Raw genomic sequence first — 15,137 nt, forward strand, 5'->3', positions numbered from 1 at the left:
ACAGATAAGAAAATAACATATTCATGGCATAATTATACCTGTCACAGCCAACACTAAAAATAACACACTGGTTGCAGAACAATTGTAAGGTTTCTCATAGCCGTGTTTTATAATGTGATGGAATCATAGCAGCCAGTCATATCATTCCCAAGTCTTTGTCTCTTTCAGAAACACCCCCAAAACAGTGTGATCAAGGTAATCATGAGAGGATGTTATCTGCAGATTTCTAAGATGATAATGCTCTGCCCTTTAAGTCTCATGGAGATGGCTGAGATGGAATAGAAGAGAGATTAATTTTGCTTTATAACAGGGCTTAAGAACAGGGCTTTAGAACAGGGCTTTAGAACAAGGCTTTAGAACAGGGCTTTAGAACAGGGCTTTAGTGCAGGGCCTTTGCCTCTTTTCTGGGCTGCAAGAAAGGACATGGTTGGTAGAGAGAGAAAGAGGGGAGCAAATAAAGTGATAAAGCAAGAGGGAGAAAAGAGGCAAAGGATAGATAAACCAAAGTAAAGCAAATTAAAGAAAAAAAGGGAGAGGGAGAGAGAGAAAGAGAGAGAGAATGAGAAAAGAGGGAGAAGAGAAAGAGATGGGGAGAAGGAGCTCCTTCAGGAGCTAAACTCAAGTTCTCAGTCAGCCACACTGCATTTTAGCTTTTGCAGTTGAGAAGAGAAACGTCTCTCCCCGCATTAGCACTGCAATGTTAATGAGGACTATATATCACTGACTGTATGAATGGATTTTTGCATACCTAGTGCAAGAAGCTATTTCAAAGCAACAGCGTTCATTCAGCCTGAGCTGAATTAAAGGAGATAAAAGTTATCTCCTAAAATAGCTTGTAGTGCGTAGAACAATGATTCCCCTAGCCTTTTATGTTATTCCGGCCAACTTGCATGCAGTTTATTCTGTCATGTGGCCTTCCCGTCCATGCTGGCTGATGAAGAGGATGAAAGGGAAGGGCATGGACCCTGGCACCTGGTGCTTTAGCATCACATCAAACCTGGAGTGGACATGGATGCAGAGAGAACTGGAGGTAGAGAGAGAGGTGCTGCAGTGATGCCTGGCCAGCACATGCACCACAGGGCACGGCCATGCCTCGCTTCAAAAAGGAGGAGGAGGGGAGGGAAGGAGAAGAGGAGGAAGGGAGCGAGGATCAAAGCAGAGCATGAGCTGGTAAAAATAGCTGCTCTCCCTGCCTTTCTCCTGTACCTTTGGGCAGTTTCCCCTAATAATAGTAAATACACACATGGACTCACTCGCGCACACACACACACACACACACACACACACACACACACACACACACACACACACACACACACACACACACACACACACACACACACACACACACACACACACACACACACACACACACACACACACACACATGGCAGCGTAGCTTAGTGGTTAGAGCGTTGGACTAGTAACCGAAAGGTTGCAAGTTTGAATCCCCGAGCTGACAAGGTACAAATCTGTCGTTCTGCCCCTGAACAAGGCAGTTAATCCACTGTTCCTAGGCCGTCATTGAAGATAAGAATTTGTTCTTAACTGACTCGCCTAGTTAAATAAAGGTACAATAAAGAATCAAATAAAACACACAGACAGCTCATGGCCACAGCAAACAGACCAGGGATGCAGACCAATGTGCCCTGAGGATGTGCCTCCTCAGTTGCAGTGATGCCTTTGGATCAGAACACACACGGCTCCTGCAAGACGTACTGTAGTCGGTACACTTCCCGAGCTGACGGGGAAAACAGTGATGTTTAATGAGCTTCAACAGACATGGATGGAGTGGGAAGAGGGCATAGTGAAGTACTGCTTGTCCAGAGCAAACAGGAATCACTTTCAACTGCACCATAAAACACTACTGGGAGGGGGACTTACAGTACCTTGAGCTTGTTTGACTATAAGGAGCACGCTCACGCCTTCGGGAAAGAATCACATGCACGGCCAACAAAACACTTCGCCTTCCAATGAGATTAGTCTAATTGCATTCATTTCAGACAGCGCTACAGCAGCATCATGGTCAAACAGACAAGACCATCAGGAATAGTCCGCTGAATGAAGGATGCTCCCATCCACATGCTTTAATACTAAATGGGTTCTTTAAATTCATTAAATTGTTCCCTGCATTGGATAGACACAAACCATTTTATGTGCAGATCACTCTGCTTGGCATTGAGGAGCCAGCAACTCCCTCCCAGAATTTGTATATATCTGGCAACTGTGCCGGAATATCCGCTGTCACATGCCTTTTGGGATTGGTGAATTCACAAATCGTTGTTTCTTTAAAAACATTTAATTGGGAAATATTGGAATGTGTAAATGTGACAGTTCTCCAAGGAGATGCTCGTTGAACTGAGAGTGGCTGTGTATATTTGTATTTATTATGGCTCCCCATTAGTTCCTACCAAGGCAGCAGCTACTCTTCCAGGGGTCCAGCAACATTAAGGCAGATATATACAATTTAAAATGTTACATGATATTACATTCCATAACACTTTTCACAACACATTGTGTTCCCTCAGGCCACTACTCTACTACCACATATCTACAATGCAAAATCCAGGTGTATGTGTGTGTAGAGTGCGTGTGTTAGCACGTGTCTGTGTGTGATAACAAATTATTCAAAGTATGACACAAAAGAAATGCGAGATATCCATGCTCATCATGAATAGGACTCCCAACATGGGCTGCTGTGCACTCAGTACCTTTGCTTTGAAGACGGTGTGATTTGTTAACGCTCATGAAAATATTAAAATGCCACAAATGAAATCTAATATAGCATGAAAAACAAATATCGGCGGTCCTTGCCAATATGGTTTCTAATTTGATATTTTTCTTGGCAATAGGAAAGCAATACTGTTTATAAATAATAGATCTTAGTGTGAATGGAATACACAATTTACCCATTGCTTTGATTGCGATTGGATGACATTTTTCACTCTAACAATGTTACCATGACAAACTGGCATAGAATTCTATGACAGAAAGATATGTTGTGTATGAGGCCATTAAACATTGAGAATCGAATGGCAGGCTTGGATATTATTGTCAGAGCAGGTTGAGCTGAATTGTTAAATATGTCAATGTTTTCAGTTAGACAAAGTTTGGGAAACAAATTGTAATGTAAGCCCAACAAATACCACATTTCCTTTTGTGCTTTTCTCATTGTTACCCACTATAATTTATTACAGACTAAATGTTGACAATTCCTCCACAAGGACTGAGAATGGCTTTTTAAATCCCAAATGACAGTCTCATAATACAATAAAATTCAGCAATTGGATTTGTAGAAAAGGTTTCCAACCGAGGGTGATTTTTCATGTGAACACTGTTAAAATCTGTAATAAAACCAAAACCCAAACACGAGACCGCCACGCCTTGGTTGTAAGTATTTTCTCTACAGATGTGGTCACCAGAGTTGAAATGCTATGAAATGCTATAACATGGATGTGGTCACCAGAGCTAGACAATATGTCCAGATGAAATGCTATAACATGGACGTGGTCACCAGAGCTAGACAATATGTCCAGATGAAATGCTATAACATGGACGTGGTCACCAGAGCTAGACAATATGTCCAGATGAAATGCTATAACATGGACGTGGTCACCAGAGCTAGACAATATGTCCAGATGAAATGCTATAACATGGACGTGGTCAGCAGAGCTAGACAATATGTCCAGATGAAATGCTATAACATGGACGTGGTCACCAGAGCTAGACAATATGTCCAGATGAAATGCTATAACATGGACGTGGTCACCAGAGCTAGACAATATGTCCAGATGAAATGCTATAACATGGACGTGGTCACCAGAGCTAGACAATATGTCCAGATGAAATGCTATAACATGGACGTGGTCACCAGAGCTAGACAATATGTCCAGATGAAATGCTATAACATGGACGTGGTCACCAGAGCTAGACAATATGTCCAGATGAAATGCTATAACATGGACGTGGTCACCAGAGCTAGACAATATGTCCAGTTGAAATGCTATAACATGGACGTGGTCACCAGAGCTAGACAATATGTCCAGATGAAATGCTATAACATGGACGTGGTCACCAGAGCTAGACAATATGTCCAGATGAAATGCTATAACATGGATGGGCCAGGTGCACTAAGGCAATGGAGTTAGCATGAGCGTGAGTTTCGACATTAGGCAACAACAGGAGGTGCACCAGGGAGCTTAGAAAACAATTACAGCATGATGGTGTGAAGCATAATGCTATGGAAACTACCAGTCAACCATTCTGGTTCAGTCTGCAGGCCAGGGACAGAGAGATACAGAGATACAGAATAACTTTTAACACTGTATGCTTCATCCCATCGCAGAGAGAAACTAGCCAAGACTGGAGATGTATGGCATGAAATGAGGAGCATTTCAGTGAAACATGGAGGGGAGGATAGGAGCAACAGAGCACATAGATTTTCCCTCCGCTGCTTTCCTATAAAAATGCAAATCACGCAAAGCACGGTTAAATGTTTTGTAGCTCACAGACGTTGCCTACAGGGGCTGACACCTAAAAATAACACCTTGCAAGTCATGACCCAAATTTGCTTCAAAAATAACTCACTGGAAGACCCAAACCCACAGCGACATGTGGCAGGCAGCGGGAACCCAAATCTAATTTCCATTTCTGTCACACTCGCTGATACCGCCAGCATTATTTATTGATATCATTTTGCAACAAGAAAAATAAACAAGCGTGGGAGAGTCGCGGGACATCTAGATCTGATGCTTGTAACTTACTTATTGTGGAATCTCAGACTACTAACAAAGCTTTTTCAGGAGAAATGGAAGAAAAAGATGAACAAAGGACAGTGAGAGGTTGATTCAAGTCAGACCTTGACATATTATGTTATGCCATATTTCAGGGGTGAGTGGGGCTGTCAAGGCCTTGTGTAAGATTTCATGTCATACCCATGAGACTCCTTTATAGATTTCTGACTGGACCTTTAAATTCGCTATATTTCCACTACCATGTGGTTGCCATAACAGCTGATTTACTGAGGGCATGTTCTTTTAATTAGAGGGGGTAACCTCATCCAGAGCCTCCACCTTCTCCATATGCATTTTTCCCCCACATCAATGGGAGATAGTGTAGCTCAAGGGACCAGGTGGTTATCTCTGAACCATTTATTTAATTGCACAGAATTCTAATGGCCGTCATTCTCAGAGGACTGAAATCAAAGGTGTTTTTGAGACGGACCATTCATTTTCTCTTCTCCTCTCGATAAATACTTCTGTGTGTGAAAGTGAGGTTATTATAGGGTCCACGTTTAATCATGCTGTTGTGTGTGCACTATTTAACACAGGGCCAGATTGGTTTCTCAATACCCTGGTCTAATGAGAAGCAGCAGAGGTCTTCTCCACAGCATCGCCCCCTAAGCCTCTTAAGTCATGGTCTCATCACACGGCTTGCAGGCATCCCCTGCGGTCTCAAGATTGGATTTGCCAAATAAATTATTCAATAATCTCTATCTACAGATATTTCTCCATAAACATGCCTGTGTATGGAGGCCTCAATGATACTTGCATTGTATTGGTAGTATTTCTCAGGACGGGTATCATACTGTATGTGAAGTCTGTCAGAGAGTTTAGAGAAATGAAAGAGGTTTGGGACCAAGGTTTGAGGAGACGAGACAAATATCTCCCAATGCCTGATGATACTAACTGCAAATACCATGAAAATGAAACTGAACGAGTTGCAGGATAAGCCTTAGCTGTCACCTTTGGAATCATATAAAATCATATAAAATCCATACCTACGCTACAGAGTTTAAAAATAAACCTTAAGAATGGTTTATGGGCAAAATGCTTTAAAACTACACAGGCGTAAATAAAGTAGAATTGTTTGAAATGAATGTTACATGGTAATCTATTTGATTCCTTTTACGGTTTCCTCCCTACTGATGAGATATATTTGAGATGTATTTTGTTTTCACTTTATAATCTTGTGTAGATTTTGTTTTCATGTATTTTCATGAGGACCACAATGGTAATAAGTTATACAACTTTTTTGTGTCATCCTCTGATTTAAATGTAAATTGAATTTAACCAGAATTTAACTAGGCAAGTCAGTTAAGAACACGTTCTTATTTACAATGACAGCCTAGGAACAGTGGGTTAACTGCCTTGTTCTTGGGCAGAACGACAGATTTGTACCTTGTCAGCTCAGGGATTCGATCTAGCAACCTTTCAGTTACTGGCACAACACTCTAACCACTAGGCTACCTGCCATCCCCAAAATGGCATTGTACTGTATCCAAGTGTGATTGTACTGTGTTTTAAAATGGCAAACTTCTTTGCACTCAATCAATGTATTACATCACCTGAATCGAACAGTAATTTTGTTTGTAATGTGATGTTATGTCTCCTTTCCTTTCCAGTTAAACTGGAAACAGCGAACTGCAACAATTCACAGAGGTGCACATTTTCCATGCTAGTGAGCTCCACAGAACCACTATCCCAGACATTCTACTTGTAAATTAGAAGGGCTGACCTACATAGTAAATCTCATTGAATCCCTTCTCTCCTCTCCTCTTGCCTTAGACATTGGGAGGCATATAGGGCACTCTCACTGGCTCAGGGCTAAGGAAACATTTTAGACTTTAACACTGAGAGACCCCTTTCTCCCTCTATTACCCTCTCTCTCATAACACTCTTTCTGGACCTTCCTCTTGCTCTGTTTACACTCTACTGAGTGTGTGTCATCACTCCTACACATCTTGCCAGGTAGAATTGGCCCCATTTTTCCTTCCTGTTGTTTGACTTCTATAAATAAAGCCCTAGCTTGTCGTGAAGCTGCCACGTGGCTGGAGTTTGGGACTCTGCAGGGCTCAACACTTCACTTCCTGTTGAAGAGGACAGAGGAATGCATGTTCCCATCGTCTGAGAGACAAAACATATTAATGTCTACTGTGAACATTAGCATGCGCAGCAAAGACACTTTGACTAATTTGGGGAGAAGTGTTAGCACAATGCGATACATCAAATCAAATCAAATGGATTTATAAAGACCTTTTTAGATCAGCAGAAACCCAACCTAAAACCCCAAACAGCAAGCAATGCAGAATCCCACATGCAATGGGATTCTCATAACTGAATTGAAATGTGATGTCCTCTCCTCCAGGATGACTTATTTTCCATTGCATGTGCATAAACAACTACAGTACTCTTATTTTTATTGCAAAAGGAGACAATGTATTTTGGTAGCATGGGATTGATTGTATAGTAACCTACATTTTCATTGAATCTGCAAAGTTACGTATAACATAGTCTCCTGCTGCCAACTTTGTTGAACTTCTTAAGACTACACCTATCATAGACATAATTATTGCTCTGAGACTGCTGCTGGAAGAAACAGAACTGGCAACAAAGGGAAGAGAGCTCTCTCCAGACTTGAAAGTTACAAAAGCAAAAACCGAAATGAGGGCAAACAGGGATATTTTTCTCAACTTTAGAACATGATGCATATGGTCACAAGTGCATCGGTTTCTTTGATCTCAGTAAACAGGCAAAGAAAGAAAGAGGGAAATCTGCAATAGCATTGTTAGCCTAGATTGTCTGTACATTACATGTCTAAAGGAGCGCAATTCATTTGTTTCTGACATGAGGGAAAAAGATATGAGTTTGAATTACTTTGACTAGTTAATGGGTTAGTATGGTTGTTTAATAGTCTACAAGACAGAGCCTCTGAAGTCAAGCAATGCTGGGATAGGTACTTGTTCTATAATGTATTGATGTGCTGGTAGGAATAAGATGTCCATACGGTTCACCTGGCATATTGCTATGTTTTACTCCAGCAGGAGCTAATGGATTTGATTTGAAAAAACTGCTGAATGATCCAACAGCATGCTTGAATTAGTTGATTAAAGTAAGGAAAAAAAGGTAATCCTAGTTACTGTATGGAAATATGACCTCTGTGTGAAAACATGGTACATTGTTGCTTACATGTGAAAAAATGTAATTGCTGACAGCGGCAGATTCTGGAATTTATGTTTTAGCTTTAGATTATACAATTTTATTACAGCAATAATTTGAGGCCTGGATCCAAGTACCATGTTAGGAGTACGATAGCTCACAGTATGTTGTTGTTTCATGCTCAATGGGTTTCTTCATCTTTTCTGAAGTCTTTTGCCTGAGGCAGTTCCTGTGAATAGGGTTACTTAGAAAATCACCCAAATCAATAATAATTTATGCCTAGTGCTATTTGGCTTGACATTAGCATTTGAAACAGGGTACACTAGATTAATAAATCACGAATAGAAAATACACTAATTAACAATTGGAACCACTCACTTCTGTAGTACGCCTTCAAGTTTTGAACAACAGAATAAAGGCATAAAGGATGCATTGGGATCATACCTGGGCTCAAATACATGTTTATTTGAATATTTGTTATTTAAATACTTATTGTCCATCTATTTGAGTATTTGCAAATAATGTGGCCTGAATCAACTACTTCCATTGGAAGTATTTGAATTTATTTTGAAATTATTTTCTATATAGCCTACTATTTGAATGCATTTTCAAATACTTATTTGTAAACAGTATTTTGAAAAACCTGGATTAAATGCATGGGAGTTTATTTGAGTCAGTGTATTTGAGTAATTTCAAATACATGCCAATACTTTCTCAATTATATTCAACTACTTGTCTTTTCAAAAAAATATCTGAAAACTTACTTTTAAAGGTATGTGAAAGAAATTGAGATATTTGAACTAGTATTTGAACCCAGGTCTGATTGGGATTAAGGATTAGGTAACTCAAATTCTCAAAAAGCAGTAAGAGAGCACACAACCCTGACTTCACTCTATGCTTATTCTACCTCCACCAACTCTCGCTCTGCGGTGGTGCACCTCAATAGGAATACGGTCAGTTGATTGCTGCCTCAAAAGTTTCATTTTGTGTGCGGCTTGATCTAAACCAAAGCAATCTCCAAAGAAAACCTCTAAAACGGGATGTAAACTCAAGTGTGTTCACCCCGGAGAGCATGCCTCTCAACTCCTCATCTGTCCTGTCTCAAGAGGAGATTACACTCACCATTTTCATTTCCAAAGAGAGGACTTTTCCCATGCACCTTTTACCATTCACTATCTTGAACGCTAGACGGTGGTTTGGATGATAAAATGGGGAAATACACTGCTCAAAAAAATAAAGGGAACACTTAAACAACACAATGTAACTCCAAGTCAATCACACTTCTGTGAAATCAAACTGTCCACTTAGGAAGCAACACTGATTGACAATACATTTCACATGCTGTTGTGCAAATGGAATAGACAACAGGTGGAAATTATAGGCAATTAGCAAGACACCCCCAATAAAGGAGTGGTTCTGCAGGTGGTGACCACAGACCACTTCTCAGTTCCTATGCTTCCTGGGTGATGTTTTGGTCACTTTTGAATGCTAGCGGTGCTTTCACTCTAGTGGTAGCATGAGACGGAGTCTACAACCCACACAAGTGGCTCAGGTAGTGCAGCTCATCCAGGATGGCACATCAATGCGAGCTGTGGCAAGAAGGTTTGTTGTGTCTGTCAGCGTAGTGTCCAGAGCATGGAGGCGCTACCAGGAGACAGGCCAGTACATCAGGAGACGTGGAGGAGGCCGTAGGAGGGCAACAACCCAGCAGCAAGACCGCTACCTCCGCCTTTGTGCAAGGGGAGCAGGAGAAGCACTGCCAGAGCCCTGCAAAATGACCTCCAGCAGGCCACAAATGTGCATGTGTCTGCTCAAATGGTCAGAAACAGACTCCATGAGGGTGGTATGAGGGCCCGATGTCCACAGGTGGGGGTTGTGCTTACAGCCCAACACCGTGCAGGACGTTTGGCATTTGCCAGAGAACACCAAGATTGGCAAATTCGCCACTGGCGCCCTGTGCTCTTCACAGATGAAAGCAGGTTCACACTGAGCACGTGACAGACGTGACAGAGTCTGGAGACGCCGTGGAGAACATTCTGCTGCCTGCAACATCCTCCAGCATGTCCAGCATGTCCAGGCATTTCTTTGGGGGGCCGCACAGCCCTCCATGTGCTCGCCAGAGGTAGCCTGACTGCCATTAGGTACCGAGATGAGGTCCTCAGACCCCTTGTGAGACCATATGCTGGTGCGGTTGGTCCTGGGTTCCTCCTAATGCAAGACAATGCTAGACCTCATGTGGCTGGAGTGTGTCAGCAGTTCCTGCAAGAGGAAGGCATTGATGCTATGGACTGGCCCGCCCATTTCCCCAGACCTGAATCCAATTGAGCACATCTGGGACATCATGTCTCGCTCCATCCACCAACGCCACGTTGCACCACAGACTGTCCAGGAGTTGACGGATGCTTTAGTCCAGGTCTGGGAGGAGATCCCTCAGGAGACCATCTGCCACCTCATCAGGAGCATGCCCAGGCGTTGTAGGGAGGTCATACAGGCACGTGGAGGCCACACACACTACTGAGCCTCATTTTGACTTGTTTTAAGGACATTACATCAAAGTTGGATCAGCCTGTAGTGTGGTTTTCCACTTTAATTTGGAGTGTGACTCCAAATCCAGACCTCCATGGGTTGATAAATTGGATTTCCAATGATTATTTTTGTGTGATTTTGTTGTCAGCACATTCAACTATGTAAAGAAAAAAGTATTTAATAAGATTATTTCTTTCATTCAGATCTAGGATGTGTTATTTAAGTGTTCCCTTTATTTTTTTGAGCAGTATATATTGACTGTTAAACAGCCACATCAAATCCGTTGGCTATTGCAGGAGCAATAAAAGGAGAGTGATAGTGGAAAATGTTGACTGGACGTTAATCTTACAGAGGTTAAAAACATATATATATGTTTTTTTCAAGCTGAAATAGCCATTTAGGCATATACTGTATCTGAATGAATAAAGCAATGGGGTTTCTGTTCAATTATTAAATAACCCATTGCTCTATTTGTTCGTTATGCACTGAAATATCAATGAGATGTTGAGCGATGCAAAACTAGCATAGGAGCAATGCTCCATATTCGATAATGATTTACTCATTTTATTGTCCATGCACTCAATTTTAAGCATGGACAGTGAAATGAGTTGCACCAAAATGTACTATGCTCTCTCTCTCTCTCTCTCTCTCTCTCTCTCTCTCTCTCTCTCTCTCTCTCTCTCTCTCTCTCTCTCTCTCTCTCTCTCTCTCTCTCTCTCTCTCTCTCTCTCTCTCTCTCTCTCTCTCTCTCTCTCTCTCAATTAAATTCAATTAAATTCAAGGGCTTTACTGGCATGGGAAACATATGTTAACATTGCCCAAGCAAGTGAAGTAGATAATTAACAAAAGTGAAATAAACAATAAAAATGAACAGTAAACATTACACTCACGGAAGTTCCAACAGAGTAAAGACATTTCAAATGTCATATGATGTCTATATACAGTGTATATAACGATGTGCAAATAGTGCAAGTACAAAAGGGAAAATAAATAAACATAAATATGGGTTGTATTTACAATGGTGATTGTTCTTCACTGGTTGCCCTTTTCTTGTGGCAACAGGTCACAAATCTTGCTGCTGTGATGGCAGACTGTGGTATTTCACCCAGTAGATATGGGAGTTAATCAAAATTGGGTATGTTTTCGAATTCTTTGTGGATCTGTGTAATCTGAGGGAAATATGTGTCTCTAATATGGTCATGCATTTGGCAGGAAGTTAGGAAGTGCAGCTCAGTTTCCACCTAATTTTGTGGGCTGTGTGCACATAGCCTGTCTTCTCTTGAGAGCCAGGTGTGCCTAGGGTGGCCTCTCTCTCTCTCTCTATCCCCCCCTCTCTCGCTCTGTCTCTCTCGCTCTCTCTCTTTCATATTGATCTTATCCAGATACCTTAGACTCACTGTCCCTCCCCCTTCCTCCATCCAACCCCACAAAGCACTCAGCGTCTCACCGCTGTATGTGTGGATTCAAAGCAACAATAAAGTACCATTGATTTTTACCCTCTTGATTTTAAAGTACAAAGGAAGGGATGTGACTGAGATGAAGCAGAATGCTAGCTTGCCCTGGAGATGGATGGAGAATAGCTGGCTGCCTTGCTGACACTGACAGGTGTCCATCACTCTCTAATTGCTCTTGCCAGTTCAGAAGCAACAGGAGCCCATTCTTTAGAAAATCAAACTTCATTGTAATTTGTTTCTGCAGAGAGGTGGTCTAACGAGCTTAGGGACAGAGGATTTGTTTACGCTTCCTCTGGCTCATTTCTCAGCCGGAGGGCTGTTTACTTGGTGCGTACAATTATTAAACTTCTTGTGCGTCCCTTGGGCAATGTCACCAGGAACAGGCACTATGAAACTCTGCAGTCCCGCCATATTAAATCAACAATTTATTTTGTCCATTACCTGTAAGAATGATGGATAATATATTACAATGGAACCTGTTGGGTATTAAGTCACTTTCAGAACCTGACACTAATATGTCAGCTGTTGTTTTATGCTTAGTATTTAGTCTTTAGTTTGCTCTTATTGTCACACGTTCCTTAAACCAGAATGACATAGGCCTACTAGAATAAAAAATTATGTTATGACATTGTTATTACACTGTAATTAATGATAGAAATAATAATAATATTTATGTAATAGTTATGTGTATGGTCTTCGAAAACAGGAATAAACAGTGGTAAATACGATTTGTATTGTCTGTATAGCTGGTATAATTTGATTGGAGGTAATCACACATAGCTTCCCAGGAATACTGCTAATGTCTAATGATGTACTAATAAAGAAACTGGCCGTCACCATAAAGGAAGGAAATCTCCATGTTTCAAAAAATCATAGAGGTTAATGAGTGGGCAGGGTAAGTAACTCCTATCACATGACTCTGGTAAAGTGATATAATGAATCAGCGGGTTTAATCACACTCTCTATTACTCCAGGTGTCAAACCCAAAAAAAAAGATCCTGATGATGTAGTTAGTGGAATTAGCCTGTGAAATACAACAAGTGGTAAGTGCCACTGTTCTCACCAGCGGGGGGAAAAAAGGGAGAGAGAGAGAGAGAGAGAGAGAGAGAGAGAGAGAGAGAGAGAGAGAAATGAAATGCACTTCACCAACCATTTATAAAACAAGACTGAAGCATCAAGGCTAACCTAAATTGGCTCATGTTCTCTCTTAACAGAACCAAGGACGGCCATGTTACAGTGATAGCTCGGTCTGGGGTGTACTGGTATAAACCCCACCAGGTCCTCCTCCACCGGCCAGGTGCTGATTACCAACCACTACTTCTGACCAAGGACCATTCTCAAGGCTGTCATCACAGCAGCAGACTGGGGAGGGGAGCGGGCGGTGACCTTTGATGCATGATGGTATGGTTTCAATTAGCAGGGTTTCAAAAGGAGGGGGAGGAGGCACAGCCCGCTGGAGGTTTGTCTCACAGTTACACAGTCCCTGCGGTCCAATGCTTTGATTACATCATAGGGAGGTTAACACAGGCAGGTCTCCAGCTTTGTGTATCAGTCTCAGGGGAACGGTGGGGGTAGGGTCTGACAGGAGGAGTGGGAAGCTGGACATGTACTGTAGCTAGCTACCAGATTGAACTGCGTTTGGGTTCAATGTTCTTTCTGGAACACCACAACCTTACATCACTCCCTCAACACTTTCTTCTGCTGGATGAACGCAAGCAACCAGCTACACTCAGAGTGGTTGAGGTGTGGGAGCTAATCCACCATATCTCATTTCAACCCGTGATGAAAAATGACATCTGCACTCTCTTCAAAAGGAGGGAGAGGAGGCAATGCACACCCACACCTACATACACACACTGATACTTCAACTACCAAACAGTGATGCTAACCCTTCCAAGAACAACTGCTACATCCTTCATCGATACACAATTACTTCACCGCAGTCAAGAATTTATTTGCAGGTTTGCCTTCACAAGTCAATCATTTGTAAATGCAATTGAGTGAGACAAAATAATAGTATGAGTGTCACGAAGTCTAGCAAAGGTGGCTCCTCTCCCCGTTCGGGCGGCGCTCGGCGGTCGTCGTCGCCGGCCTACTAGCTGCCACCGAACCTCTTTTCCTTATCGTTTGGTTTTGTCTGGTTTTTTGTAACACCTGTTTTGAGTTTAGTAATTAGTGGGGTATTTAGTCTTGCTGTCTGGTTTAGGTTTTTGTGCGGGATTGTTCGTTTGTTGCTTGTCATGGGGTTTATGTGGGGTGTTTTAGTTTTCTACATTTTTTTATGTAGAAGACGTTTGTTTCGTTGCTGGACTGCGCTCCAACCATTTTGAGGTGGTCATTGTATTTTTTGTCTGGTACGTTTTTTCCTTGTTCATTTTTCCTATTGGATTTCTGTGGAACTAGGATAATAAACACCCTACTCCATATACGTGGTCTCCTGCACCTGACTTCACCCCCCATCACTCTAGTGAGTTGTGACAGAATCCCGCACCAAAATATATGGAGTCAGAAGGAGCAGACACGCCACACTCGTCGATGGAGGAGCGTGTCGCGCAACACACCACTATACTACATCGTCTGGGATTGGCAATGGACCAGGTGTTGGCTAGAATGGAGAGTTGGGAGAGAAGCACTCTCCCTACACCACCATCACCGACGGCGTCCAGCACCAGCGGTATTAAACTCTCTCTCCCAAGGGAATACGATGGGTCGGCTGCCGGGTGTAAGGGGTTCCTGCTCCAGTTAGAACTTTACCTGGCAACTGTTCACCCAACTCCCTCGGGAGAGGAGAGAGTCAGCATCCTCGTCTCCTGTCTTACTGGGAAAGCCCTGGAATGGGCCAACGCAGTCTGGGAAGGTCCAGATTCGGCTAGGGACCACAACGCAGAGTTCACTCGTCGCTTCCGGGCTGTGTTCGATCATCCACCGGAGGGCAGAGCGACGGGTGAGCGGCTGTTCTATCTGAGACAGGAGACGAGGAGTGCGCAAGACTTCGTGCTGGAGTTCCAGACCCTGGCCGCTGGCTCGGGGTGGAATGAGAGGGCCCTGATGGACAATTATAGGTGTAGCCTGAGAGAGGACGTCCGCAGGGAGCTGGCATGTAGAGACACCACTCTGACTCTGGACCAACTCATTGAAATGTCCATAAGATTGGACAACTTGTTGGCTGCAAGCGGGCGTCCCGATCAGGCCCTCTTCGTTCCACCTCCCAGCACTCCTG

The sequence above is a fragment of the Salmo salar genome, chromosome ssa09 (assembly GCF_905237065.1).
Source record: "Salmo salar chromosome ssa09, Ssal_v3.1, whole genome shotgun sequence".
Classification (NCBI taxonomy): domain Eukaryota; kingdom Metazoa; phylum Chordata; class Actinopteri; order Salmoniformes; family Salmonidae; genus Salmo; species Salmo salar.